At 41.3% G+C, this 26,857-nt stretch overlaps 1 protein-coding gene and 2 non-coding genes across 5 annotated transcripts in view; 1 reads left to right on the forward strand and 2 right to left on the reverse strand.

Moving 5' to 3' along the window:
- The window catches only part of LOC105477949 (A-kinase anchoring protein 6), a 651,033-nt gene extending 626,918 nt beyond the window's left edge, over nt 1-24,115 (reverse strand). For all 3 annotated transcript variants that reach the window (XM_011734851.3, XM_011734847.3, XM_011734848.3), the window contains exon 1: nt 23,972-24,115. The gene's annotated coding sequence lies outside the window, so the exon portion shown is untranslated. The remainder of the gene's footprint in view (nt 1-23,971) is intronic.
- Nucleotides 24,116-24,426: 311 nt separating this feature from the next.
- On the forward strand, nt 24,427-24,533 carry LOC112425967 (U6 spliceosomal RNA). The gene has a single exon (XR_003017200.1). It is a non-coding gene; the product is annotated as a U6 spliceosomal RNA (small nuclear RNA).
- Nucleotides 24,534-25,550: 1,017 nt separating this feature from the next.
- Nucleotides 25,551-25,657, reverse strand: LOC112425966 (U6 spliceosomal RNA). The gene has a single exon (XR_003017199.1). It is a non-coding gene; the product is annotated as a U6 spliceosomal RNA (small nuclear RNA).
- Nucleotides 25,658-26,857: the final 1,200 nt, after the last annotated feature.

Here is a 26,857-nt window from a genome sequence, read left to right on the forward strand (position 1 = left end):
TGTTGTTGTTGTTGTTGAGACAGAGTCTTTCTCTGTTGCCCAGGCTGGAATGCAGTGGCATGATCTCGGCTCACTGCAACCTCCGCCTCCCAGGTTCACGCCATTCTCCTGCCTTAGCCTCTCAAGTATCATTGCTTTTCTTAAACTTGAGTTTAAAAGTTCAAGTTCCTGAAATTTAGCTCCCTTCCTCAAATCTAAGTTCAAGTTACACTAGGAAACGACCTGTCCTTGACTAAACTGGCTTGAGCCTATATACAGTTTTACCAGAATAAAAATTCCCTGTCAATCCAGAGCCCACATATCTCCCCCCAATCTGTACACTTCAAGAAAGTCTTCCAACATAGCCTCACCTGTCTGTTCACACTTACATTAAAAACTCTTTAGGTTTCTGTTGGCTTTCTCAGCTATTGCTGAAAGCACTACAATTGGCATCAATCACCAGGGATTCTCAGGAACTAGAAACTCTGCATTTAGTAGGTATATGTGGTTTGGTATCAGTCAGGGCTGAATAGGAAATTTTTTTTTTTTTTTTTTGGAGACAGGATCTCCCTCTGTCACCCAGGCTGGAGTGCAGTGGCTCAATCTCTACTCACTGCAACCTCTGCCTCCCGGGTTCAAGCAATTCTCCTGCCTCAGCCTCCTGAGTAGCTGGGATTACAGGCACATGCCACCATGCCTGGCTAATTTTTGTTTGTTTGTTTTTAATAGAGACGAGGGTTCAGCATGTTGGTCAGGCTGGTCTCGAACTCTTGACCTCGTGATCTGCCCGCCTCGGCGTCCCAAAGTTCTGGGATTATACGCATGAGCCACCGCGCCTGGCCAGGATTTTTAAGTGTAAAATTATGAGGCCCAGAAAAGGGAGTGGCGGCAAGAGCCATCCAGAAGAAATTTAATAGCCAGCATTCCTGAATTGCCCCTCATGACAGAACAAAATGATGGAGCTAGGTAAAGACCACCTATCTGGAATCAAAGGGCTGTATTCTGTGTCTTTGCTGATTCAAGAATGTGCCTTGATAACGGAGACACAGATCTGGGTGGTAGTTTTCCTTCTTCTTGGTAGGCTTAATATTACTACCATTGAAAAAAGGCAACCACTCTGGGCAAATAACAAAAAGTCTCCCTTTCCTCCTGACTGACTGAGGGGAGGGGCACATACTTGGGTGACTAGAGATGGGCTTTGTGCAGGGACACTGCATGTCCATGCAGACTTAGCCCTTTATGACACCTCTTTGCCTACCAAATTCGTGGCTTTCCTACATAAATACATGAAATATTATCTCAAGTTTCTTAACACCCAGACCTAAAAAAGAGGGAGTCGACTTTCCAAATAGAGAAAGTGGCTATAATACATTTTTGCATGTATCTTATGTACTTGGAAACTCATTTGAAGTTCCCTAATGCTGCACTATCTTCATTTGTTCATAATGGCCAATCTCTCACCATCTCCATCAGTGAAGCAGAAATTTGTATTGCTCTCAAACACAACATAAATAGAATTCCCAGCAACCAGAGTTTTATCTAGAAACAGTAATGAAACATAATAATCCCCAGCTGACAAGAAGCCCAATGACTATTAATAGAGAGAAACAATATGAAAGTGTCAAATAGGGTAGAAAGCAAGCTACAGCTGGGTTGAAACACTAAATTATTAGGAATAGAATGTAGAATCAAGTGGCAAATTGTCCTCCATCTTATTTTCTTTGCTTTTTGTTAGTCCTGATTGATCCCCATCCAGTTCAGGATGGGACACATACTAGCCTAATTTGATTTGGGAGCCAGCAACCCAGATTGTCAGATGCTCCCGTTAAGGCAGGTCCCAGGCCCCAGTTTGGCTAAGTGTTCCTGGGTCTGAGATACCTTTCCTAACATCCATTGCAAAGTGGGGTTGTGTGTATATATTAGCAACAGCAGTAAGCACAACAGTGAAAAGATTAGGTGTGGCACCAATTCCATGTTTTACCTGCATCTTTAGAGTACTGAAGATTCTGCACCCAGGATAACCAAAAAAAAACCCCATAGAACTGCACACGGAGTGACTTTCATATTCTCCAGACTTTCTGGCAAGGCCTTATTGCTCAAAGGATATTTGGGTGGTTAACACTCAAGTGGTTATACTGCATTCCATCTAAGAACCTTTCAGTGAGTCTTTCAATATGAGGAAGCATCAAATAAAGGAACTACTGATTTACAGACCAAAGATATTTACTGAGTTTAGAAACATTCAATTATCTTCTCTGTGGAAAACAATGTACTTAGCCCCCGTGTGAAGAAGAGCTTTAAAGATGACAGAGACACAAGAACACTCCCTCAAGGAACCTTACAAAGGAAAGAAACAGGCATTAACACCAAGAGAAAACAAGAGAGGAACAGAGTCCAGATGTCAGGGGCTGTGATTGCTGAAAGAGAACCAAATTTGGAACTTGCCATATCATCAACACCTTTTACATATTTTTTATTCCTCTAGAGTAAAACCTTATCTCTCCTTACCTGCCAAGAAGAGAAACTACAATAAACAGAAATATGTGCCTTGGGGAAGATTTGTCTGTACTCTTTTGCTATTCCCTGGACAGAGACCTGGAGGCCTATTTTCAAATTAAGTTGGTTATGATGTGTGTGAAAGATATGGTTAGTAAGACAAACTAGGCAACAGATCAAAAAGATAAGAAAGACCCACTAAGGCAAGATTGTGATCCATCTGCCAGAAGTTACCTGAGTTCTACAGTAGGGCTAGGAAGGACATATACCTATTGATCCAAGAAGATGGCACCATAACTGTGTGCCCCAAGGCTCTGTCAGTATTTTACACCCTGGGGAGACAGTAATTGTGGTCCTGGCAGGAAAGCCTGTGAAACCAACTGCAGAGCTTCCCAGTACACTAGATTTGAAAATAAGAGGCTTTGCTGATAAGACAAGTGGAGCATTGAAAGTAACTTGGGATACTGAAAATCCTCTGCCATACCCAATTCAGCTTGATTGTAATTTTTGACTCCAGGCCTATCTCTGAAAGACGTCAAACACAAAAAGAAAAAAAAAAAAAGTCTGAGAAAAAAAAAACACAGCTTATTCCATTTGGGGGACAGAATTTGAGACATGTAACAGATGGAATGGGGAAGGGCAAAGGGATTAATAAGATTCACTACAGGATTAGGCTTTCGTTTGATTAAAACCAGCCTATGCAGGGCAGAGGCAGAACAAAATCACACGGCTCTGACTCATCATGCTTCAGCGTGTGCAGCCACCACCAGGGGGCAAGACCAGGTGAAAGTCATATACGCACAAGCACTGCTAAGAAGAACCATAATTGGTGGACTCGGCTCTGAAGGTTTTGCCTTACTTTTTCCATGTTATGAAAGTCTAGGCTGAAGAAAGAATAGTTCATATGGTACTAACACAGAAGCTGTCAGCTTTACATTCGCAGTGCCTAATGCTGTGCCAGATGCATCTGTGCTTGAATAACTGTTTTTGAATGAGTAAAGGTCTAACCTCTCAGTTATGTCCATGAGGTCTGGGAGGATGTATAGGTATAGTCTGTGACTAAATGTTGGGATCTGACAGTCGCATAACTTTGTATCAGCACAATCAGTAATGCCCCCTTTCATGTGCAAAAGTTTGTCAGGTTTTGACCGCTCCCAAAAATTAGTGATAATAAAGAGAGGGAAGAAAAGAGAAAACCTATCTTTCTACAAACGAATAAATGAAAAAATAGCTTGAGTAAGGTCTACATGTGGGTAAGGAGATAGAGTTTCAGCCCTGTGAATTTTTCTTACTACCAGAAAAAAAATATTGAGTATGTGCTTGCTTTTTTAAGCAAGCAGTCTGATTTATTCCTGGGACTTCTATCTATTTCCATTTATTTAGATTACAGTTTACACCAGCAGGATTCAAGAACAATTCTGTTTTGTTCAAGACAAATCATCGTTCACTCTGGGAAGCCCAAAGTCATCACAGAAATAAAGAGAAGTAGCAGGAAAAAGGAAGGTTAATAAGAACTGGATCCACTAATGGGTTGGAATATTTATATTTTTTACCTTTTATATTTTACATAAATTTTTTTCAACCTTTCTCTCGGACATCAAATAGGAGTTTATTATCTGGTGTGTAAACCTCTTGTGAGCTTCTGGTATGACTGCTAATAAGAAAATAATATTTTCTTTCTTAAGAAAACAAAGCACAAGACTCTTTTGGCCATATCAGATGCAGGACTGAATTAGAAACCTTGAAAAAATAAATTCAATTTCACATAATATGGCATAAAGTTAGACTCTAAAGATATGGTTTGGAATTCTATTCTGTCTATCCCCGTGTGGCCTTGGACAAATCTCTTGGAGCCTCAGTTTCTCATCTGCACAATTAGGGAGTTCTTTGCTAAAGCTCCATCCATCATTGAAGCTCTATAAGTCTATGACTTGATCATTTGGTAAGAATTAATTTCTCCCATTAGCCTTTTGGAGAAGATGGTTCACTCCCATTCCCTATGCCCACATGCTACTAGTCATCTTCTAGCACTCTAAAAATAAATAGCCCATGGAGGGGGCATGGAGGCTCATGACTGTAATCCCAGCACTTTGGGAGGCTGAGGCAGGCAGATGGCTTAAGCCCAGGAGTTCGAGACCAGCCTGGGCAACATGGCAAAACCCCGGCTCTACAAAAAATACAAAAATCAGCCAGGCGTGGTGGTATGTGTCTGTAGTCCAAAGTACTTGGGAGGCTGAGTTGGGAGGATTCCCTGAGCCTGGGAGTCAGAGGTTGTAGTGAGCCAAGATGGTACCACTGCACTCCAGCCGGGGCAACAAAGTGAGATTGTCTCCAAAGACATATAAAAATAGCCCCTGGGATCCCTATGCTCTCTCAATGCCCTCATTGAGTTCCCTGAATCTGATGCTTTGGATTACACAGTTCCATCAGAGTGACGTCTAGTAAATGAAAACTTACCATGGCTGGCTATACCTTGGCTATGAGCTATCCAAGCACAGCAAAATATTTCAGATCAAAGATTCCATCTGTCTTGAGCTAGAAAATAGAGTCTGAATAACCAAGTTTACTACAAATTGGCCAGCACAGGTCCACTACTGACAAATAAATTGCTCAGCCTTCCATGTCTTCCAATGTACGTTCAGTGGATTCAACAACACAGCAATCTCAACCCCTCTCCTCCTCAGCAAAGAATGTTACTTCATTCCACTTACCTAGAAAGGTATCAACATTCCCTGACTTACTACTTACATCCATTGATTCAAACCTGACTCTTAGATGTGTTTATTTAAAAGAGCCTAAGCAAAGCCTAAGTTATTCATTTTCCATTAGTGACAGTAGATCTTCCAGGATCTTCTCTAGTGACCTTTGTCAACCTGGTTTAAAAATGGTGGTCATGATTTGCTAGTAGCCTCTGTTCCTGTGAGGTGGAAACACTTTTAAACAGTCAGGCCCCCCCGGCGGAGCCCGACTTTAAACACCTGATTTTAAACATCACTTGGAGATTTTCTGAAAGATCCTTCATAGCACTACTTCTTGGAATTGTGGGTACTGTGAAATATGATGATGTATTTAAAGCGCACAAAGCCTGCATTACAGGAACTCTGTTCCCCCCTCCCCCCGCCGTAAGGATTGGAAAATTACCTTAGAAGAGGTAGATTGCAGAAGTTCTTTTGATGATGGTGGGGAAGGATTACTGTGAGTAGGTGGTAAAACGGTGGGGGTAGGAAAGAAGGAATTGAGGCTTATGTAGAAAAGTATAAACGAATAGGAACAGATATCGAATAAATCATGAACACAATGTGGGAAAGTTCCCAGACTCTAGGTTTTCAACATCTCAAATGGCACACTCATGAAAACTTTACTTTCTGGTGGGACTCAAATTCCATCCTCATTACAGAATCTGTAATTTACCTACAAACTTCCCCTTTCTGCTCTCTAAATGTAGCGGTCATAAGAACACACTCTTTGCTCCTTAGTTTTTATGCATAATTTCTCCATCTCCCCCACAGTACCAACAGCATTCACATCTCTACATTTGATTTCTGTAGTCTAAGTGGAAACAGATACCTGAGATTCTATTTTATAGGTAATTTGGTAAATTCCATAATGTCAGGGCCCATACCCATCTAATTCTCCAGGAATTGTATCCACCACTGCCCTCCTGCATTCAATAGCCCATGTTTGATATTTTCTTTATGGTAATCATGGGAGCCATATATAGACTACAGCATTTGCTCTGTGACTAGCTGAAAACAGCTTCCCACTCAGAAATTGTCCTACTCTAAACATCAGTGTTTTCCCCCATCCCTCACCCTGCTGGTAAAATCTTTTTAGCCAAATAAAATGCTTCCCAAAAGATAAGTTCATCAAAAGCCTTCACAACTCTAAACATTAGTCTTGCTAGGCTGACTCCCCCTTCCCCCACCCCAGTTATATAAGGTAGATAATCTGTGGTCCCTCAATCTTATATCCTTGTCCCTACAAACTGGTTTCAAGGACAGTGGCTGGTACAAGATATTCTTGAACTGAGACTCCCAACTCAAATCTACCAACCACTACCTGAAACCCTTGGATTGATTAAATTTGTTCCCAGTGTCTTTTCCTTGATTTTCTTTGTCTAGCTTCCTCTGTCCTCATAATTACTGTTTCCTCTTGATTGCAAATAAGTCTTTCCTTCCTTATGCCATCTCCTAAACCTCCCTGAAGGAATTCTCTGGTGAGTTCTGGCAATTACAAAAAGTAGCAAGGGGCCAGGTGCAGTGGCTTACACCTGTAATCCCAGCACTTTGGGAGGCAGAGGCTGGTGGATCAGGAGGTCAAGAGATTGAGACCATCCTGGCCAACAGGGTGAAACTCCGTCTCTACCAAAAATACAAAAATTAGCTGGGTGTGTTGGCACATGCCTGTAATCCCAGCTACTCGGGAGGCTGAGGCAGGAGAATTGCCTGAACCTAGGAGGCAGAGGTTGCAGTGAGTCGAAATCGCGCCACTGCACTCCAGCCTGACGACAGCTAGACCGTCTCAAAAAAAAAAAAAGTAGCAAGGATGCTAAAGACCAGTTTTTAAAAAATGAAAGTAAGTGTACATTTGGTTCTGGAAACCACATACTTTTATACTATCTTAGTCACTAGCAGAGAAGGGTCCCTTGACAAGGAATCGGGCTATAATATTACTTAATACTTAGTATCAAGGCAGGACTGCAAGGAGATATTCACCATGACTTTCCTTGTACCCAAGGGCTGGATTTCTAGCAACTCCTTCCCTGGGGCCAAAGTCTAATACTTTTATGGCCAGAAGAAGTTATATAACAAGTCAGAGGAGATGAAGGCAGGAATTAGATCCAGGTCCAAAGTGTCAGCGGCACTGTGCACAAAAAAAACTGACTCCTGGAGGGAATAAAGGTCAAAGCTGATCTGACTACTTGGCAGTTTGAGGATGTCATTAGTTGGATAAAATGTCTGAAGTCTGGCTGGGCGTGGCAGCTCACGCCTGTAATCCCAGCACTTTGGGAGGCCGAGGTGGACGGATCACCTAAGGTCAGGAGTTCGAGACCAGCCTGACCAACATGGAGAAACCCCGTCTCTACTAAAAATACAAAAATTAGCTGGGCGTGGTGGCAGACGCCTGAAATCCCAGCTACTCGGGAGGCTGAGGCAGGAGAATCGCTTGAACCCAGGAGGTAGCGGTTGCGGCGCACTCCAGTCTCGGCAACAAGAGCACAACTCCATCTCAAAAAAAAAAAAGGCTGAAGTCTAACCCATCCAAAAGAGGTAGCTGGCACCTCATCTGCCAGCTCTACACTGAAATAAGAAAGGAAGCCCAGCTTCTGATGCTTCTTCCAGCAGTCAGTAGGGTGGCTTGACAACACGGTGCCAGACCCTAATCATCCCTTCACCATACCCCAGTAGGAAAGTATCCCTAGTACAGGGTCCAGCAACACTCTGTCTCTAAGGGTAACAAACAAGAGGTTTACAGGTTATATTAACTGAGGTGAAGGGAGACCTGGAAAGAGGCAGCAGATGTGTCCTTGGATGGATGGCCACACTTGTCTAATTGATGTCTTTGCGTCAATTATAAGGCTGTCATTCTGGGCCAGGCACAGTGGCTCACACCTGTAATCCTAGCACTTTGGGAGGCCAAGCCAGGCAGATCGCCTGAGCTCAGGAGTTCAAGACAAGCCTGGGCAACACAATGAAACCCCATCTCTACCAAAATATAAAAAGTTAGCCAGGCATGGCAGCATGCGCCTGTAGTCCCAGCAACTGGAGAGGCTGAAGCAGGCAGAGGTTGCAGTGAGCCGAGATCGCACCACTGCACTCCAGCCTGGGCAACGAGCAAGATTCCGTCTCCATAGAAAAAAAAAAAAAACCCCTCACTCTGGATGGACACAGCACCATGGGTACACAGTTTGGATGGAGCACTAACTGGATTTTAGCCCCCATGGCTTTCTATACTCGGGAACATTGCACAACACACAGCCACACAGTGCTGCCCCATTCCATAGTTCAGTTCAGAACCAGAAATAAATTAGGTTCAAGGCAGTGTTGAAAAAGACAGTAGGTCTTATGTCTGGGTCACCCCAACCCAAAAGCAGCCTTCTCACATTCTTCTTCAGACTCCTCTGGGGCATCAGTCTCTGCCATGTGAGCTAAAAGAAGAGGGTGTTAGGAGGAGCAAGAGTGGAGGGGACATGGTGGCCCTGCCAGGACTCACACTTAAGCCAGCCATGTCCTAACCATTCTTTGATACAGCTACTGAGGCCCAATACACATCCATCATCAGCTCAGTCACCACCATCTGTCCCTGAAGAAAATTATGGAACAACTCTTGCTTGCTTATTCTGGGGTATATTTGGGGATTCAACAATTATACATGAAAAATCAGGCTGAGTGGCATGGTCACCAATAAAAAACAAATAGGGAAAGGCACGCAAACAGGATCTAATGGATTCTAAAAGAAGAGGAATGGGACTATACCCATCCCATCACTACTACAAACACAAAGAACAGATAAAATGTAAAAAGATATTTAAAAGGTATGCTCTAAAGCAAGCTAATGATCTCTTTGGACCCAACTGATTTCAGCTCTTCAGGATTCATGGGAATTCCACACATGGTATGTACCCTGAGCCAAGCTCACTATGAGAAATCAGGACTAGACCAGTGTCTCCCATCCATCCCACCAGTGACATAAGAGCTACTACAGCTGCTGCCTGATGTTAAGCCTCCTGTGAAGCTGCAAACAAAGGGAGACAGAAGGAAACTGTCACAGTCCTGAAATTAAATTAACTTGTCCTGAGCAAGCTGCCACAAATGCAGGGACTGGACTTGTGACCTATTCAGTCCCCACTACCCATAAAATACCTGGTTCTGAGCTGACATTCCAAGGGGACTAAGGGAGAGACAACCATTCAGGAAGGAATGAGTGAGGAAAGAGGGAAAGAGGGACACTCTCTGAATGAAGACAACCAATAAATGTCAACCAACACAGCAAATGCAATGGAAATAATAATCTAAAAAGGGTATATATATATTTTCAGGATCTTCACAGAGATAGTGGAAGGAATAACATTCATTTAAAAGATGAAATGAAAACATGCACAAATGAAATTAGAAAAAGTAAACAAAAAATATGATAAATGAAAAATACAGAAACTGAAAAGCTTAATGAATGAGATCACCTCTAGTCTGTACACTCTCAAAAAAAGATTAGGAAATTGAAAAACTATGCTGAGAGTACACTACTGAGAAGCAGAAAAAATTATGAATGGGCAGTTAAGAGACATGGAGAATATACAAATACACTTCAAAATATAATCAACTGCAGAAAAACAGAGTTGGAATTGGAAGAGCGGCAGTATTCAAAGGATTCGTGGCTAATAATTTGCAAGAACTGAAAATACACAAGAAACCACATTTCGAAATGCATTCTATAAAGGAAGGTGAATCAATAAAAATAAATCCACAACCATAGTGTGTTGTCAAACTACAAAACCTTGTAAAAACTACTAGAGAAAAGACAAATTCCTATGAAGGAGTGACAATTAGACTGACAACGGATTTTTCATCAGTTGCAATCAATGCCAAAAGAAAATGGAGTATAGCTCCCACATACTGAGAGAAAATAATTATCTACCTTGAATTCTATATGTAGCTATTTAGTCATAATAGACAAAGAGAGTTTACCACTCACAGACTCTCACTGAAAAAAAAAAAAAACATTTAAAAACTGAAGAATGCACTTCAGGAAGAAATAATCCAGAGGACAATGAGCAGAGAAACTGACAAAAATATAATAGTGGTATATTTAATTCTTAACCATAAAAATAACTATTTTGTGGGGTTTTGGTGGGTTTTATTTAAAGGTAAAATAAAACCCTAGACAACAAGAAGAAGAAAGATATGTGGAGTATCTGTGCAGGGGGAGGGGAGGAATCAATAGATTATTTTCTTATCTATAGGAGAAGAGATGTACTGAATAAATACAGGCCTTATAGACATTTCAAAAATGAAGTGTGTGTTAAAACTGTAAGGACAACTACTAAAACAAGAAAAATACATCATATATATTCCAAGGCAACAAAGGGAATAAGAGGAATAGAAAACAAAGGGGAATAGAGAAACAAAGGGAAATAGAGAAAAAAAAATCCCACAGAAGGGAGAAAAGAAAAAAGGCAGCAAGGAAAAAGGGTGATTGTGGCAGAAGTGCCCAGATGTCTGCCAAAGGTATGTGTTCCTCTACCACCTGAGGGAGTGTCGCTGAGAAGTGGCTACCACAGAAACTTTATTTCCTAGGTCCCTCTTGCATCTAGGTGGGACCAGGTGACTAGCTCTCATCTATGAAATGTGAAAGATGACATAAATGACTTCCAAGCTAATGTGGTTAAAGAAGCAGGTGTGTCTACTCCACTGCCTCTTTCCCTTTCTATGGTGATTATGCAACCTACACATTGGGAGTGACAGAGCCACTAGATGGAAGGAAGGAGCCTGGGTTCCTGAATGACTACAAGGGGCAGACCATCCATCCTATTTGTGCCACTGATTGGATTTCACGTTATAAAACATAACTGTTATATATTTTATAGAAAACATAACTTTTATATGAAATATAACTGTTTTTATATAAAATTCTATATAAAATATAACTGTTTTGTATTTTATATAAAATATAACTGTTTTGCATTTTATAATATATAAAGTATAATTATTTATAAACTATAAAATATATATATATTTTATATATATAAACATATATAAACATTATAATATATATAAACATTAAATATAATTATTTTATCATATAAAATCTAATCTTCAATGTGCTGAGCCACTGAGGTCTCCAGATTAATCTGTAACCTCAGCCAACACTGCCTTAAGTAATATAAATGGTAAACAGAAAACACAAAATAAGCCAAATATATCAACAATCACAAAAATGTAAATAGATTAAGGCAGGGGTTGGCAAACAATAGCTGGCAGAACAAATCTAGCCATGCCTATTTATTCATGTGGCCTGAGGCTGCTTTTGAGTAGCTGTAACAGATACTATATGACCTGCAGAACCTAAAATATTTACAGCTGACAGAAAAAAGTTGCCAACACCCAGATTAAATCTACATATTTTTAAATGGAATGAAATTGGTTTAATTTTTAAGATCCGAATAATGCTATTTATGACAAACATAATTTTGAAAATCACACCAAAGACTGGAAAATAAACAGAAGGATAAAGATATTCCAAGCAAATATTAACCAAAAGGAAACATACTTAGCAATATTAATACAATATAAAAGTTAACCACCACAACTGCATTAATATGGATAAATAAGTAAACTACATAAAAATAAAAACATATACCCACAAAATATAACAAACTTTTAAGTGCCTCATTACATAAAGCAAAAATAAGAGTTACAATGAAAATTTTTTCTGAACTATAAATAAAGAGGCAAATTTTACCACAAATCTTTCAGAAACTGATAAACCAATAAATGTTGGTTAAAGAAGCAGCAGTTAAAAGATTTGAAAGCTGTGAGAAAACAGGTGAGGGTTTCAGAACCACCTGAGGGACTTACTCAAATAACACATACCCTGCCACCTTACCCAGAGAGAAGAAAAGGGGGAGATCCTTTGAGAACAACTGATTCAGTATATCTCTTTGATTGTGGAAGAGGGGTATACCTTAGGGGATGCTATTGTCTTAGTATGATTTGTGCTACTATAAGAAAATACCTAAGACTGAGTAATCTATAAAGAAGAGAAATTTATTCTGTCACCGTTCTGGAGGCTGGAAAGTCTAAGATCAAGGCATCAGCAGGTTCAGTTGTCTGGTACGGTCTTGTCTCTGCTTCCAAGATGGCACCTTGAGTGTTGTGTCCTCACATGGCACAACATTAAGCCCTCCTTGTAGCCTTTTTATAAAGGCACTAATCCCATTTGCAAGGGATGGAGTCCTCATGACCTAATCACCTCTTAAAGGTCTCACCTCTTAACAGCATCACAATAGCCATTAAGTTTCAACATTTGAATTTAGAAGGGACACATTCAAACCATAGCAGCTACTACTGAAAAACTAAAAAAAAAAGGTTAGGAACTGTCTTTCTCCAGGTGGGAAACAGCAGACAATCTCTTTACCAAGTATTTAAATCGTTTCCAACACGAGCTTCTCCATGGCTACCGGGGATATAAAAGGACTGGAATAAGAAGAACAAAACATCTGTTATAACAGTGATCAGGTATCTCTCCTGAATTTCTGGATAATTGTTCCTAAAATTCAAAATGGGTCAAAGCTTTGTCTTACTATTATAGATTCAGTTTAACTAACAATGGCTCAGAACAGGAAATTTTTTTAAGTTGTTCAAGACAATCTATATATTGACTTAAAATGTCGGCCATCCAGCTTTAGAGAAATTTTATCAATAGACAATATATTAAAAGGTACTCCATTCCCTCTAAAAGTTCAAGGTGTGGCCAGGCGCAGTGGCTCACGCCTGTAATCCCAACACTTTGGGAGGCCGAGGCAGGCAGATCACGAGGTCAGAAGATCGAGACCATCCTGGCTAACATGGTGAAACCCCGTCTCTACTAAAAATACAAAAACTTAGCGGGGCGTGGTGGCGGGTACCTATAGTCCCAGCTACTCAGGAGGCTGAGGCAGGAGAATGGTGTGAACCCGGGAGGCAGAGCTTGCAGCGAACCAAGATGGTGCCACTGCACTCCAGCCCAGGCGACAGAACGAGGAAAAAAAAATTCAAGGTCTGTCTGGCCAACATGGTGAAACCCTGTCTCTACTAAAAATACAAAAATTAGCTGAGTGTGGTGGCAGCTGCAGGAAGCTGAAGCAGAAGAATCGCTTGAACCCGGGAGGTGAAGGTTGCAGTGAACCAAGATCGCGCCACTGCACTCCCGCCTGGGCAACAAGAGTGAGACTCTGTCTCAAAAAAAAAAAAAGTTCAAGGTCAAAGTTCATTGAGCAAAAGAAATCTAATGTAGTCTAAGGAAACCCCCAAAGTGCAGTTTAACTCTGTGACAAAATAGAAGAATGTAAGGTCCTCCTCTAATCACCATCAGTCCATTTGGTTTCCCTTCCCATAAGCAACTCTAGCCGTTGCTTATGGGAAAGGATTTACAATAATGCAGTCAATGTAGCAAAATCTCCTTTACCAAAGTAAGTTCTATGACCACTGAAATTTCTAATGAATATATTTTGAGAATATATCATCAAAAGCAAGAGTAAAGAAATTGTGTGTAAATAATGGACGGTAGGCAATATTTTGGAGTAATGAGGAGTGCAGTTGATAGAAAACAAAATTATAATGTGGAAGGCAGAGAATCACTACTGTTTCTTAAATAGATGAGTGACATGGTGAAATGGTGTTTGTACAAACGACAGACAATTATGCACAAAAGGAATTACAGGAAGAGGAGAGAAGCTAGAAGACTTCTGTTTTGGTGGTTTTTTTGGGGTTTTTTTTATTTTTTATTTTATTTTTTTTTTGAGACACAGTCTCACTCTGTCACCTAGGCTGGAGTGCAGTGGCACGTTCTCAACTCACTGCAACCCCTGCCTCCCAGGTTCAAGCAATTCTTATGCCTCAGCCTCTTGAGTAGGTGAGATTATACAAGTGTGCGTCATCAAGCCTGACTAATTTTTTGTATTTTAGTAGAGATGGGATTTCACCATGCTGCCCAGGCTAGTCTCCAACTCCTGAGCTCAGGCAATCTGCCCACCTCCGCCTCCCAAAGTGCTAGAATCCACAGGCATGAGCCACCATGCCCAGCCTTAAAGCTAGAAGACTTTTGGATAGTTCAGGTATTAGGCAGTGTGGGTGGGGGTTTAGAGCTCCAAGAGAATGAGATGTAATGTAAATGAAGCCTGGAGAGGAGGAACCAAGTAGACTTTGTGAATAACTGGATGAGAGAGGAGGAAGAGGCAGGAGAAGAAGGGAGGAAGGCAGAATGGAGGAGGAAGAAGATGACTAAATTTTCAAAACTTTGTCCGGGCAAGGTGACAGGGAAAAGAAACCTGTATTGACTTGTGGAAGGTTAGTTAGTTTTAGGTTCCTCGAATGTAAGATAAAAGGAAAAAAAAAAAAGCAAATATTAAAAACTGGGCCAGCAATTGGAGAACACAGTGATTTACAAAGGGTAGCTAGCCCACAGAGCCCTGCATCAGAATCCCCTGGGTTCCTGTTCAAATACAGATTCCAAGGCTCCTCTCCAGACCTACTAAATCACAGTTCCCAGTGTTGGGACCCAGGAATCTGGATCGTATGAGTTCACAGAAGGGATATACTGAGCACACTGGAGTGTATCCCCTATTGAACCAGAGATGCACATATGCACACTCTGTATACCAAATCCCAAGTGGCTAAGCTTACCCAAGATTATTGAAGTGGAAGCAGGATCCAAGCACTAAGGCTGGGGGTCTCAGTGGTTATGGGTTATGGATAGAGTAGCCAATGAAGGATACAGAAAACAAGCAGTTTATAAACTTAGCATGAACCAGTATTACACATTATCACAAGAATGAGGACATTTCTAGTGGAAGCATTATTGGATAGTTGAATGTTGGTTATTCCCCCTGCCCCCGAAGTACTAGGTGATTATACTGGAACCTTAACAGCTGACTAAGAACACAGTTTGAGCTTGCTGATACTCACCCTAGACAATAACAAAGATCAATTAGCTAATAGTAGGTACAAGTAGTAAAACATTTAAGTCTTAATTTCCTCAAAGAGATAGTAGATCTTACCTCTCTCATTTTCATCATGTATTTAACAAACAAGACCCAAATGTACAAAATTTTTGTGTTAAAAAAATTAAGAAACATGTGAAACAGATAATACCTAATATTCTAAGCTTTGGTGGGGTGGGGAGTGGGGAGTGGGGGGTGGGGGGAGAAGGTGACTGGCCCTAAGTTTGCTTATCCTTAAAGTTACACCATTTCCTTTCCATGGTTGTTGTTTTTAACTGGTCATAATTTACAAGATAACAGCTGACTACTGGGTTGTATTCCTCAGCTTAAGAATTGTAGGCAAGTGCTCTTCAGGATATAGTGAAGGTCTCTGATGCAAATGCCCAAATGTTCTTGAATTAATGAATTATAAAAACCTGGCCGGGCATGGTGGCTCACACCTATCATACCAGCACTTTGGGAGGCCAAGGTGGGCAGATCATGAGGTCAAGAGATTAAGACCATCCTGGCCAGCACAGTGAAACCCCGTCTCTACTAAAAATACAAAAATTAGCTGGGCATGGTGGCGTGTGCCTGTAATCCCAGCTACTTGGAAGGCTGAGGCAGAAGAATCGCTTGAACCTGGGAGGCAGAGGTTGCAGTGAGCCGAGATAGTGCCACTGTACTCCAACCTAGCGACAGAGCAACACTCCATCTCAAAAAAAAAAAATTTTTTTTAATTAAAAATAAAGATAAATTTTTAAAAATCCAATCACCGCAAACCTTAAAATTGAAAAGTTTCTCACCGCAACAACAGCAATTTACACACCTGCCATGCTTTGCAATGTACAAGGCACTTTCCCAAGCGTTTCTCACAGATCTTTCTGTCAACCCTAAAAGGCAAGCAGGGTAGTTATTATCCCCATTTCACAAGAGAATGTGGGTTGTCCAAGGGCTGGGACTGGGGTTGGAACTCTGACCATCAGACCAAAATATCAGTTCCATGACACCCAAAACACACAATAAATTAAAAAGAGATTTTTTTTCACTCTTTAAAAATAATCAGACAGGAAGATTTAATTAATAAATGTTTTACTTGCAGTTTACTGCTTGCCCTGCAGACAACAGGGCAGCCTCAGTTTTTTTGGTAGATTGAAACTTAGACTTCCTGGGAAACAAAAACCTTCATGAGCTGTGTGAATGAACAGAGTTGATGGGGGAAGTGAAATCACAGCATCAATAAAGAGATGTGAAATATAAAGGCTTTAAGCACCTTGGGTCCTAGCATGAGAAATTAACTCCTACCCACCTTTACAACCCAGGAATATACAGAGCCATTCCTAGAAGCAGTGAGGCTGGCCCATAGAGGCAATCGTATATGAGGGCCTGAACAGCCTCCAGGGGAGGAAGTGAGTAGAGGCTCATAATAGGAGTCCAAGGGTGTCTGTCACTCAGACCCACTGTTCTAGAATGATTCAGGTTAAACCTAGCTAGAGTAGAAGTGGCTAAGATTAAAAAGTTAATTACAGGCTGGGTGTGGTGGCTCACACCTGTAATCCCAGCACTTTGGGAGGCTGAGGCAGGTGGATCACGAGGTCAGGAGATGGAGACCATCCTGGCTAACATGGTGAAACCCCGTCTCTACTAAAAATTTTAAAAAAAAATTAGCCGGGCGTGGTGGCAGGCGCCTGTAGTCCCAGTTACTCAGGAGGCTGAGGCAGGAGAATGGCGTGAACCCAGGAGGCAGAGCTTGCAGTGAGTCAAGATCACACCACTGCACTCCAGCCTGGGCGACAGAGCAAGACTCTGTCTCAAAAAAAAAAAAAAAAAAAAGTTAATGACAAAGAATTATCTCATTAATAGCTTCCTAAAGAGCAGCATGAGAAGACACCACAGTGTAGAAGTTATTTCTGAAATTGCCCCCATGTGAGAAGAGCCTGTCTTACCATGAAGTAAGTGAGGTAGAGTCATGGAAAGATATTGTTACCGTTGTGTGACTTTATTATACATTTCAGAAAGTACTGAAGTCAGACTTTGTGGCAGGCATTGTTGTGGACAGTTGGAATACAGCAATAAACAGAACAGATGAAGTCTTGCTCTTTGGAAATTATTCTAGTTGGGGAAGACAGAAAGCAAGCAAATAAATAAGTATGTGATGGAAAGAGCTGCCACGAAAAAAGTAGAGCAGGATAAAGGGAATGTGATCTGGCAAAATATAAGTTGTGTTTCTGCTTTAAATCTACTTTTATAAATCATTGAAAATACATTTGAATAATCTTAGTAGTTGTGAATGTTGAGGATCATTTCATAATGATAACAGAATCAATTCATCAAGAAGACACAGCAATCTTAAATATGTATGTAACAGGAAAACTTCAAAATACATGAAGAAAAAAATGTCAGAACTGAAAGGTCAGATTGAGAACTCTGCAATTACAGCTGGAAATTTAAACAGTCCTCTCTGAATAACTGATGAAAGATATACAGAAAATTGGTAAGGATATGCATGATTTGAACATTATCAACTAAGTTGGCTAAATAACCCATGTGACAAAGAAAAATTTTTAAAACTACAAACACAGTACAATAAAATTTGTATGATTCAGCTAAAGTAGTGCCTAGAAAGAAATGTGTGGCTTTAAATGTTTATATTAGGAAAGAAAAAAAGGTCTAAAATTAAATCTAAACTTCTACCATAAGAAACTGGGGAAAGAAGAGGTAATTAAACCAAGAGTAAACAAAAGGGAGGAAATAATAAAGAGTAGAAATCAACAGAAAATGTACAATTCTATTTTGGGTTTTCAAAAAACCCAAAAACTGGTTTTTCAAAAAATGTCATAAAACTGAAAAATTTCTAGCCAGATGGATCAACAAAATAAGAGAGAAATTGCAAAGTACCAACATCAGCAATGAAAGAGACCACACTACAAATACTACAAAGATTAAAAGAAAATAAGGTAATATGAAAAATTTCATGCTGCCACTTTAGGACAAAACTACTGTTTTCCTTGAAAAAAACAGAAGCACATACAGAGTTATATGTCTTTGAAATAGCAGTTTCTAAGTGTAGTCAATCATATAACTATCACTTTTAACCAAAGTAACTTCTATTTTGCAGAGAAAAGTTGGGGGCTGGATAATTGTGAACTGTCACAACCCAGCATTTTATCAGATTAGCAGAGCTCGTCAATATGCATAACAGAATTTTCTACAGTGGCTAACATCGCCAATACAACTCCTTAAAGTGGCAAACATAAACACATTACTTAATATGACCCAAAGAGATAGCCTGTCTATAGCATATAATCATAAAAAGCAGAAGCTATAATTATGCTTAATAACTAATATTTTAGTTGTTACTTAGAAATTATCTAGTTATGCACTGATTTTTCCATTAATTAGCCCAATTTAAAACTGATCCAAGACTTTAATTTACCTAGATCTTGGAAACTTATCTTCCATCTGACATGCTACAGACCAATGACTAACAAAAAGAAGTTCACAAAAACAAGTATGCAACTTGGTCAAACACAAATTTACACTTTTCCTAAGCAAGCATTAAGCAGAAGTAATGTAAGCTTATTTGATCAGTAAACCTGCATACACTTAGAAAAACATACCCAGGCACAATAAAAATGTACACTTGTATTATATACAACACTGATAAATCAAAGAAGACACAGCTATTTTTACTAAACCAAATTAATACAACAGTCTAGTTTACCAGAGATGTGCCTAAATTATGTGAATTTGAATTCTTAAAATGTTCCTAAGCTGGTTGCTTTTGGAATACTTTTTAAATGTAGCACATTGAAATTTTTAGAAATTCCATTTATTATTTTCTGGGAGTTATTGGCATACTATGCTTATGTAAGCATTTATTCATCTTTTCAACCAGCAGTCTCCAACCTTTTTGGCACCAGGGACTGGTTTCCTGGAAGACAAATTTTCCCTGGGGTTGGTGGGGTAGATGGTTTGGGGATGAAACTGTTCCACCTCAGATCATCAGGCATTAGATTCCCATAAGGAGGGTGCAACCTAGATCCCTCACAAGCACAGTTCACAATAGGGTTTGTACGCCTATGAGAATCTAATGCAGCTGCCAATCTGCCAGGAGGCAGAGCTCAGGTTACAATGCTCACCTGCCCTCTGCTCACTTCCTGCTGTGTGTCCAGGTTCCAAACAGGTCACAGATGGGTACCAGTCCATTGCCTGGGGGTTGGGGACCTTTGTCTTAAATCAATCAGAACCGAACTCCTTTAATGCAGGAGATTTCATAATCTAAGTTGTTAACACCCTCTAGATTTAGGAAAGCATTACACATTCATACAATGACAGGGAAAGACTTTTCTGAATTACAAACATGCAGACATAGAGTTTATAGCTTTAATTCTAAAATTTCACTCATGGATCAAGAATAAACACAGAAGCACAAAAAAAAAAAAATTACCAATTCAGATATCAAAGAGCTGTTCCTCTTCCTGGTGGGCATAATATTCTTAATTGATTTAAGCCCAAAATGGACAAAAGGCATATAAACAAGACTAATAAACTAGTTTCTCTATAGTCTCTCACCCAACAGAGACTAGATCTCTATAAATATTAATCCATTCACAGAGCTTACTAAATGATTAGACCATGACCCAAAATTCCCAATTATTGTTTCCACCCAGTACAGCAGATGCACTGGCTGGAAGCAAAACAAAGACAAACCACAAACTTTATTAATAGAAAAAAAATATTAAAATTAGAAAAACGGAGTCACCAAAGTTCCATTGTGATTTGGCAGCCAAGAAAAAAATGTATTTGGGCTTTAAGCAGCCCACAGGCTAGCCTGGTAAAACGTATATCTGGTTTTGTTAGATGAATCCAATAGACAGCTCATTGGAAGATCTCTAACTTTTAAAAACACAATTTTTTTAAAAAGTGGATAAAATCATGCCTCTCATACAGATAAAAAAATGAACACATGTTAAAGATTTTATTTATCATGAATCAATGCAGAAACATAGCAGATGTCACAACTAGTTCAAAAGAGAAATTAAAAAATTACATGTAATAAAGGAAGGTTGAATGTGCAAATGGAAGCAAAACTGGGTTCCTCCACAGTGGTGAAGAGAAGTCAATTGAACTTCCAGTCAGGAGAGAATTTGCACAGCTATAAACAGAAAGTATTAACTGCCATGAGTTATCTACAATCTACAGAGTTGTAAAATAGCTTCCATAGAATGGGAATCAGATTTTGTTTTTTCCAAACAATTCAGTTTTCTACCTGGGCACTAGTTTTTTTACATACAAATAACATCTATTTGTAAATAACATTTTTCCGAAATGTTATTTCAGAAAAGAGGATGAGTGTATATAGAGTTAAATTTATAGTAATTACAATAAATTAAGAAGTTCCTCTCTGACATGGTTTTTTCCCTACCAAAAAAACAGAACATGAGGTTTATCTTCTACACATTAGGGAACTGGTTGCTGTGAAAGGGCTCCAAGCACCAAAATATCTCACATCAGCTTCACCAGAGTGACTTTCTCATTTCATTAAAAGTAGCCATTACAATACAGATAGGTCGTATGGGTGATATGCCAGATGGTCCTCTGAATACATTGGCATAGGTCAATCCTCTGGAAACTGTAAGAAGTTGGGTCTGGGAATCTATCACTAAGAAAGCTTGAGAAATACTGTTCTAGTATATTTTAGTTTGTGGAGTTAGTTAGCAGAGCCCTGAAGAAATAAAGCCCAGACTGGTGTGTCTTTAAATATCCTTGCCATTGTAAGTGGGACATTTAGGAGGAGTCTTGGGGAGCCAGTGGGTGCATTATGAGGGAAGGAAGTGTGGCCATAAAAGGAAGCCAATAGCAAAGAAAGCGGCCTGGTGGTGAACTTGAAACAAGCTTCACCTGATGTAGTGTGTCTGATGGAAAAGAAAGAAGAGAGAAAAGAAAGAAGGGTGCTGACAAGCCCAAAGAAGATCTTACAAAGGCTGAGAGCTCACAGGAGGCATGGAGAGAAACAGAGAAGCAGAGAGAGAATGCAAAAAGATATCTCACAGACACTCTGGCAATTAAATCAGAATCTCTTGCCAGGCACAGTGGTGTGCACCTGAAAACCCAGCTACTTGAGAGGCTGAGGCAGGAGGATCACTTGAACCCAGGAGTTCCAGAGCAGCCTAAGCAACATAGTGAAGACCCTGTCTAAAAACAACAAAAACAACAAAGCCAGAATCTCCAGGGGAGGACTCAGTCACTTGTATTTTTAAAAGCTCTTGTGATTGCAACCTGCCGACCAGGTTGAACCTTTGTTCCCCACCTGGAGTTCACCAATTTCACACCAGGTGACGCTGGTCATTGATGCTGTGGTTCTAAATGACTCATCTGTTCCTTGCTAAAGAGGATGTGAGGATTTAGGATGAGTTTCTTCTTCTTTTTAATTAGAGCAAAATTCCTGAAGAGGAAATGACCTGTGGTTTTTTACTTTCAATTGTGTCACGTCACTGAATGTGCCCTTTCTGTGAGTAAAAAGAAAAAGAACAAGGTCAGCTTTCTACATAGTGTGTGCTGTTTTGTTGCAGTCAAATGAGCAGAACTCAGAAACATAATTGTAAAATGGCAGGCTTTATCTTTTTCTTTGTAGTTTACTGCAAATAGTATGACCTCGTAATACTACAAGTGGTGCAGTAAAAAGAGCAATGAATTTGGCATAAGAAGATGGCAGGACCAGTGGCCAATCTTGCCCAGGGAGGTCACTACACTTATATCAGCCTCAGTTTCCTCTTCCAAAAAATAAGATACATCTCTTTGGATCTAAAATGTCATTGATTGCGAAATGCACCATAGTTTTACATGTCACAAAGAAAAGGTAGTTGTTTTATTTCAGTTAATGTAAATAATGAAAATTATGTTTATTGATGAGTTCAAATGTTCCAGAATATAAAAATAAAACATTTGTCTCATTGAAAAAATCCTTTAATTTCTTAAAGCCAATTTGTTAATAATGCCTATTAAGCAAGGCTCATGGTGAGGGTGGGGGGCCAGAGCGCGGTGACTCACGCCTGTAATCCCAGCACCTTGGGAAGCCGAGACGGATGGATCACCTGAGGTCAGGAGTTCGAGACCAGCCTGGCCAACATGGTGAAACCCCGTCTCTGCTAAAAATACATAGACGGGGTATGGTGGCACAGGCCTGTAGTCCCAGCTACTTGGGAAGGTGAGGCACGAGAATCACTTGAACCTGGGAGGTGGAGGTTGAAGTGAGCCGAGATCGCACCACTGCACTCCTGCCTGGTTGACAGAGTGAGGCTCCCGTCTCAAAAAAAAAAACTCATCCTTCTCAAATGAGTCAAATCATACAAAATATTATTTACTTAAATAGCCACCTACCTCATAAATTTCCTATAAAGATTTGATAAAGAACACTATTTCCTCCTAAAAAAAAAGTGATTGGAAATTCATATATACTTAACCGCGGGTACTAATACCAGAGTTGTTTTTGTCAAAATGCAAATACGGGATCTTAAATAGTTTTGAGTTTAGCAGAAGCCAATAGGGTTTTAATGTTGCAAGTGTGCAGTGTGAAGACATGCTGAACTCAAAAATGTTTAAGATCTCCTATTTGCATTTGGCAAAAACAACTTTAATCTAGCCTAAGAAAAGTAATTTCCTAGAACAAGTAACCCAACAACTATGGAAAGCACCTGGTCATAGGATCAAATGATCCAGAGACTCAAGTGGTATCAACACTCTTTCCTAATTTATTTCCCTGATCTTATTATTCTCTCAATCTCTCCCAGGGGATACAGAACTTAGCCACCATAGGCCATGGGGTTACATCCTTATAACTCACAAACTCACAATGTTTGTTTATAAACATTGGTTAATGGGTACAAAGCTACAATTAAAGAAGAGGGAAAAAATTCTGATATTCTATTGCACAGTAGGGTGAAGACGGTTAACAGTAAAATTTTGTATACCACAAAATAACTAGAAGAGAGGCTACTGAATGTTCTCACCACAGAGAAAGGATAAATGCATGAGATGGTGGATACATTACCCTGGTTGGATCGTTATACAACATAGATATGTATCGAAACATCAAATTGCACCCCGTAAATATGTACAATTACAATGTGTCCTCAAAACAAAACAAAAAGCAAGCAAACCACCAGACCAGACCTTCTACTTGGATATTGTTCATGGGTGTATCCTAAAACCATTAAAGGAAAGATTTCTGGGAAACTTTATAGTGTGAGGGGTCAGACGGCTGACCACCTGCACCCACAGGTTAGGGGTAGGCATCACTCACACCGGGACAGCCAGCAGATACACGACTCTCGCTGAGGTGCAGTAAGCACACACCCTACCACTGTTTGAAGCCGTGCGGGCTTCAAAACAAAACACAACACAACTGAACCAGAATCGAATGAGTCCATCACCCCTAACTATAAATTTTCAAGAAACATGGAGGCTAGAGAAACAAGTTAAACGACACTATCCGTAAGTAATGGGCCAAATCCCAAGATCTGTGACATTCCACAGGGCAAATATCCCTCAGTATATGAATGACATGAAGAAAAACGAGGCGAGGGCAATTAGAGGACAACAGAGACCCAGGGTGGTAGCAACCAAATACAACGTGGGACCTTGTTTGAATCTTTGTGACAATTCGACTGTAATAAGGAATTTCTGAAATAAGGAAATTTGAAAGTAGACTGAATATTAGGTGCCATTAAGGAATTAACTTTTCTAGGTGTGATAATGGTACGTTAATTACTTTTTTTAAAAAAATTACTCGTCAGAGGAAGTTTATGGTGAAACGACCTGTTCTAAAGGTGTCGCGCCGACCCCGGGCCGGCCCTCCCGGTGCCGCAGGAGCCTCGTTATCAAGGTGTCTCCAGCTCGCTTGGGCGCTGGACCCCGCCGCGCGGTCCGAGGCGGCCGCAGCGTTGGTAGCTCCCGGCATGCTCCGCGGGCTGAGCTCCACGGCAAGAGAATTCAAAGCCCCGGGCCTAGGTTCCACGCGGGGCCCCTTACCCAAGGTGCCCCGGGCGCTCATTTGCATGTCCCACCCAACAGGTAAACCTGACAGGTCAGTCGCGGCCGGGTACGGCCTGGCGGTCAGAGCACCAAACGTACGAGCCTTGTGATGCGGTTCCATTGCATGAAATTCTCCTAAAGGCCCCAAGATGAACGGGAAAGCGCGCGGTTCGCTCACCATAACTATAACAGTTGAGAGACTCCCGTGCCTTATAAGGCCTGTGGACGGAGGCAATTGTGTGCTCGCTTCGGCAGCACATATACTAAAATTGGAACGATACAGAGAAGATTAGCATGGCCCCTGCGCAAGGATGACACGCAAATTCGTGAAGCGTTCCATATTTTCGCGGTTCACGAAGGTTGCTGGACAAGACACGGTGGTGTTTGTAGAGGCTGTTCAAGATTTCTCTGGACCTGCATTTTCCTGCTCGCGGACTTAGCCTAGTGGACATCTACGACGCTGTCTGGGCCTCCCACCGGTTCTGTCTCCCGGTGGGCTCCCTTCCTCCACAGCCTCCATCTTCAAGGCGCCCAGTCACGTTACTATTAAGTTACCCAGGTGATCCTCCTATCTGCATCCAAATATTTGTTTTCATTGAGTAAAATATGCTTTCAGGCTGGGCAATGAACATTCCTCCTAATCGAATTTCCCATCACAGAATCTGTCCGATTTATGTAAACCGGCCTTTCTAAGTACTTCTTAGAGGATACATGAAAACAGAAGACTCGTGAAAACAGATCCAGAATGGCCTTGCTACTTGTGGCCAGTATTCAAATGGGTCCTGGAGCTCTTAAATCTATAGGCAAAGGCCAACATTGATCTCCAATAATACCAGTCCTTAGTAGCATTCCTTTCCTTTGTGCAGCTCGCAGTCTAAGAGAAAAAGGGTGTAAGCACTCAGGTCTAAAATGATGGAGAATGGCACAAAGTAGGCGCCAGAAATGAGCGCTAACGTTTCCTTCCTTTAGTAGAGATTTATTAGTTTAGGAAAGATTTAGTAAGGAGTCATTGAACAATTCATATGCCAGGTGGTCTTCTATTGAACAAAAGCCAAACAAACTGGGGCTCTGGAGTTTGTGTTGTTTGGGGAGACAAGACCGTAAGTCTATTTCAGAATGAAAAGTTCAATGAAGAAGGCACAAGGTGACCTTTCTCCATTTCCAAAATGCGTATTAACGATATATTCGCACACGACATTCCACGGGTGACTCTGCTCCCTTCCCACTTCATAGATCTCCTTACACAAATTTTTTGTAATGAAAACCACAATTTCGTCATTGGGTGCCACCCCTTTTTGCTTAGATTCACACTATTTCTTTAGTGCTAGTTAGCAGATACTGAAATGATTATCGAAGACTACGCAAAAATATGGAACGCTTCACGAATTTGCGTGTCATCCTTGCGCAGGGGCCATGCTAATCTTCTCTGTATCGTTCCAATTTTAGTATATGTGCTGCCGAAGCGAGCACGCAATTGCGTCCGTCCACAGGCCTTATAAGGCACGGGAGTCTCTCACCTTTTTATTTACGGTGAGCGAACCGCGCGCTTTCCCGTTCATCTTGGGGCCTTTAGGAGAATTTTATGCAATAGAACCGCATCACAAGGCTCGTACGTTTGGTGCTCTGACCGCCAGGCCGTACTCGGCCGCGACTGACCTGTAGGTTTGCCTGTTGGGTGGGACATGCAAATGAGCGCCCGGGGCACCTTGGGTAAGGGGCCCCGCGTGGGACCCAGGCCCGGGGCACCTTGGGTAAGGGGCCCCGCGTGGGACCCAGGCCCGGGGCTTTGAGTTCTCTTGCTGCGGAGCTCAGCCTGCGGAGCATGCTGGGAGCCTGGCAGTCCGTGCGGCAGCAGTGGAGCGCGGAGGACCGCGCCGGTCTGGAGCGCTTGGCGTCTCTCCGAAGCCTCTCTGGGAGCTAGGGAGGCGGTTGGCCCGCTAGGTCACTAGGTCCAGCAGGGGTCCTCCCCAAAACATGGAAATTTTCACCGATATTTCGCCAGTGACACTGGGGCCTTGTGCCAACAGACTTTGCCGAAGTGAGCCCAGAGTTCAACTCTCTGGGAGAGTCCTTACAACGACTCGACCACTCAGTTCTGGAGCGGTCGGCACCACGTTCTAAGCTGCCGTGGACTACACTGGCATCTGCGTGACTGTCTCCTGCCGGTGTGCATAGGCGCCCGTCGGGTCGGGAGCTGAGGACTTGGACAGGGCGGCCACACCGCTCTAGTACAGCAGCTCCTCCGTCCATTCTGCGCAGGGGCCTCTGGGGTCAGGGACGGAGGAGCCCGGGCGAGTAGCCACGCCCCTTCACAGGTGTCTTCCCTCGACCGCTACTTTCGCCCCTGGCAGCCAAACACAGGAACGCTGAAAAACAGGCTGAGAGGTGAATTTGAGGAATTACATCGTTCCCTTCGAGTTGAACTGGAGAAGCATTCTTGTACGTCCTTATACCTCCCGGCACTCTAATCCTAACCCTGTTAGAATACAAACGTACAGGACAGACCTACTGTCAAGAAATACTCTGTTAGTGTTAAATATTCTCATTTTTAACTACAGCAAAAATCATACTGTTCAAGTCATAACCCTGAGCGTTGTGAGATGAGGGCCAAAGATCAAAGCCTCTGGTATTTATTTGGTTACAGTATTTCATATATTGAAGTAAGTGAAG

This window comes from Macaca nemestrina, chromosome 7 (genome assembly GCF_043159975.1).
Source record: "Macaca nemestrina isolate mMacNem1 chromosome 7, mMacNem.hap1, whole genome shotgun sequence".
In the NCBI taxonomy this organism is placed as follows: Eukaryota; Metazoa; Chordata; class Mammalia; order Primates; family Cercopithecidae; genus Macaca; species Macaca nemestrina.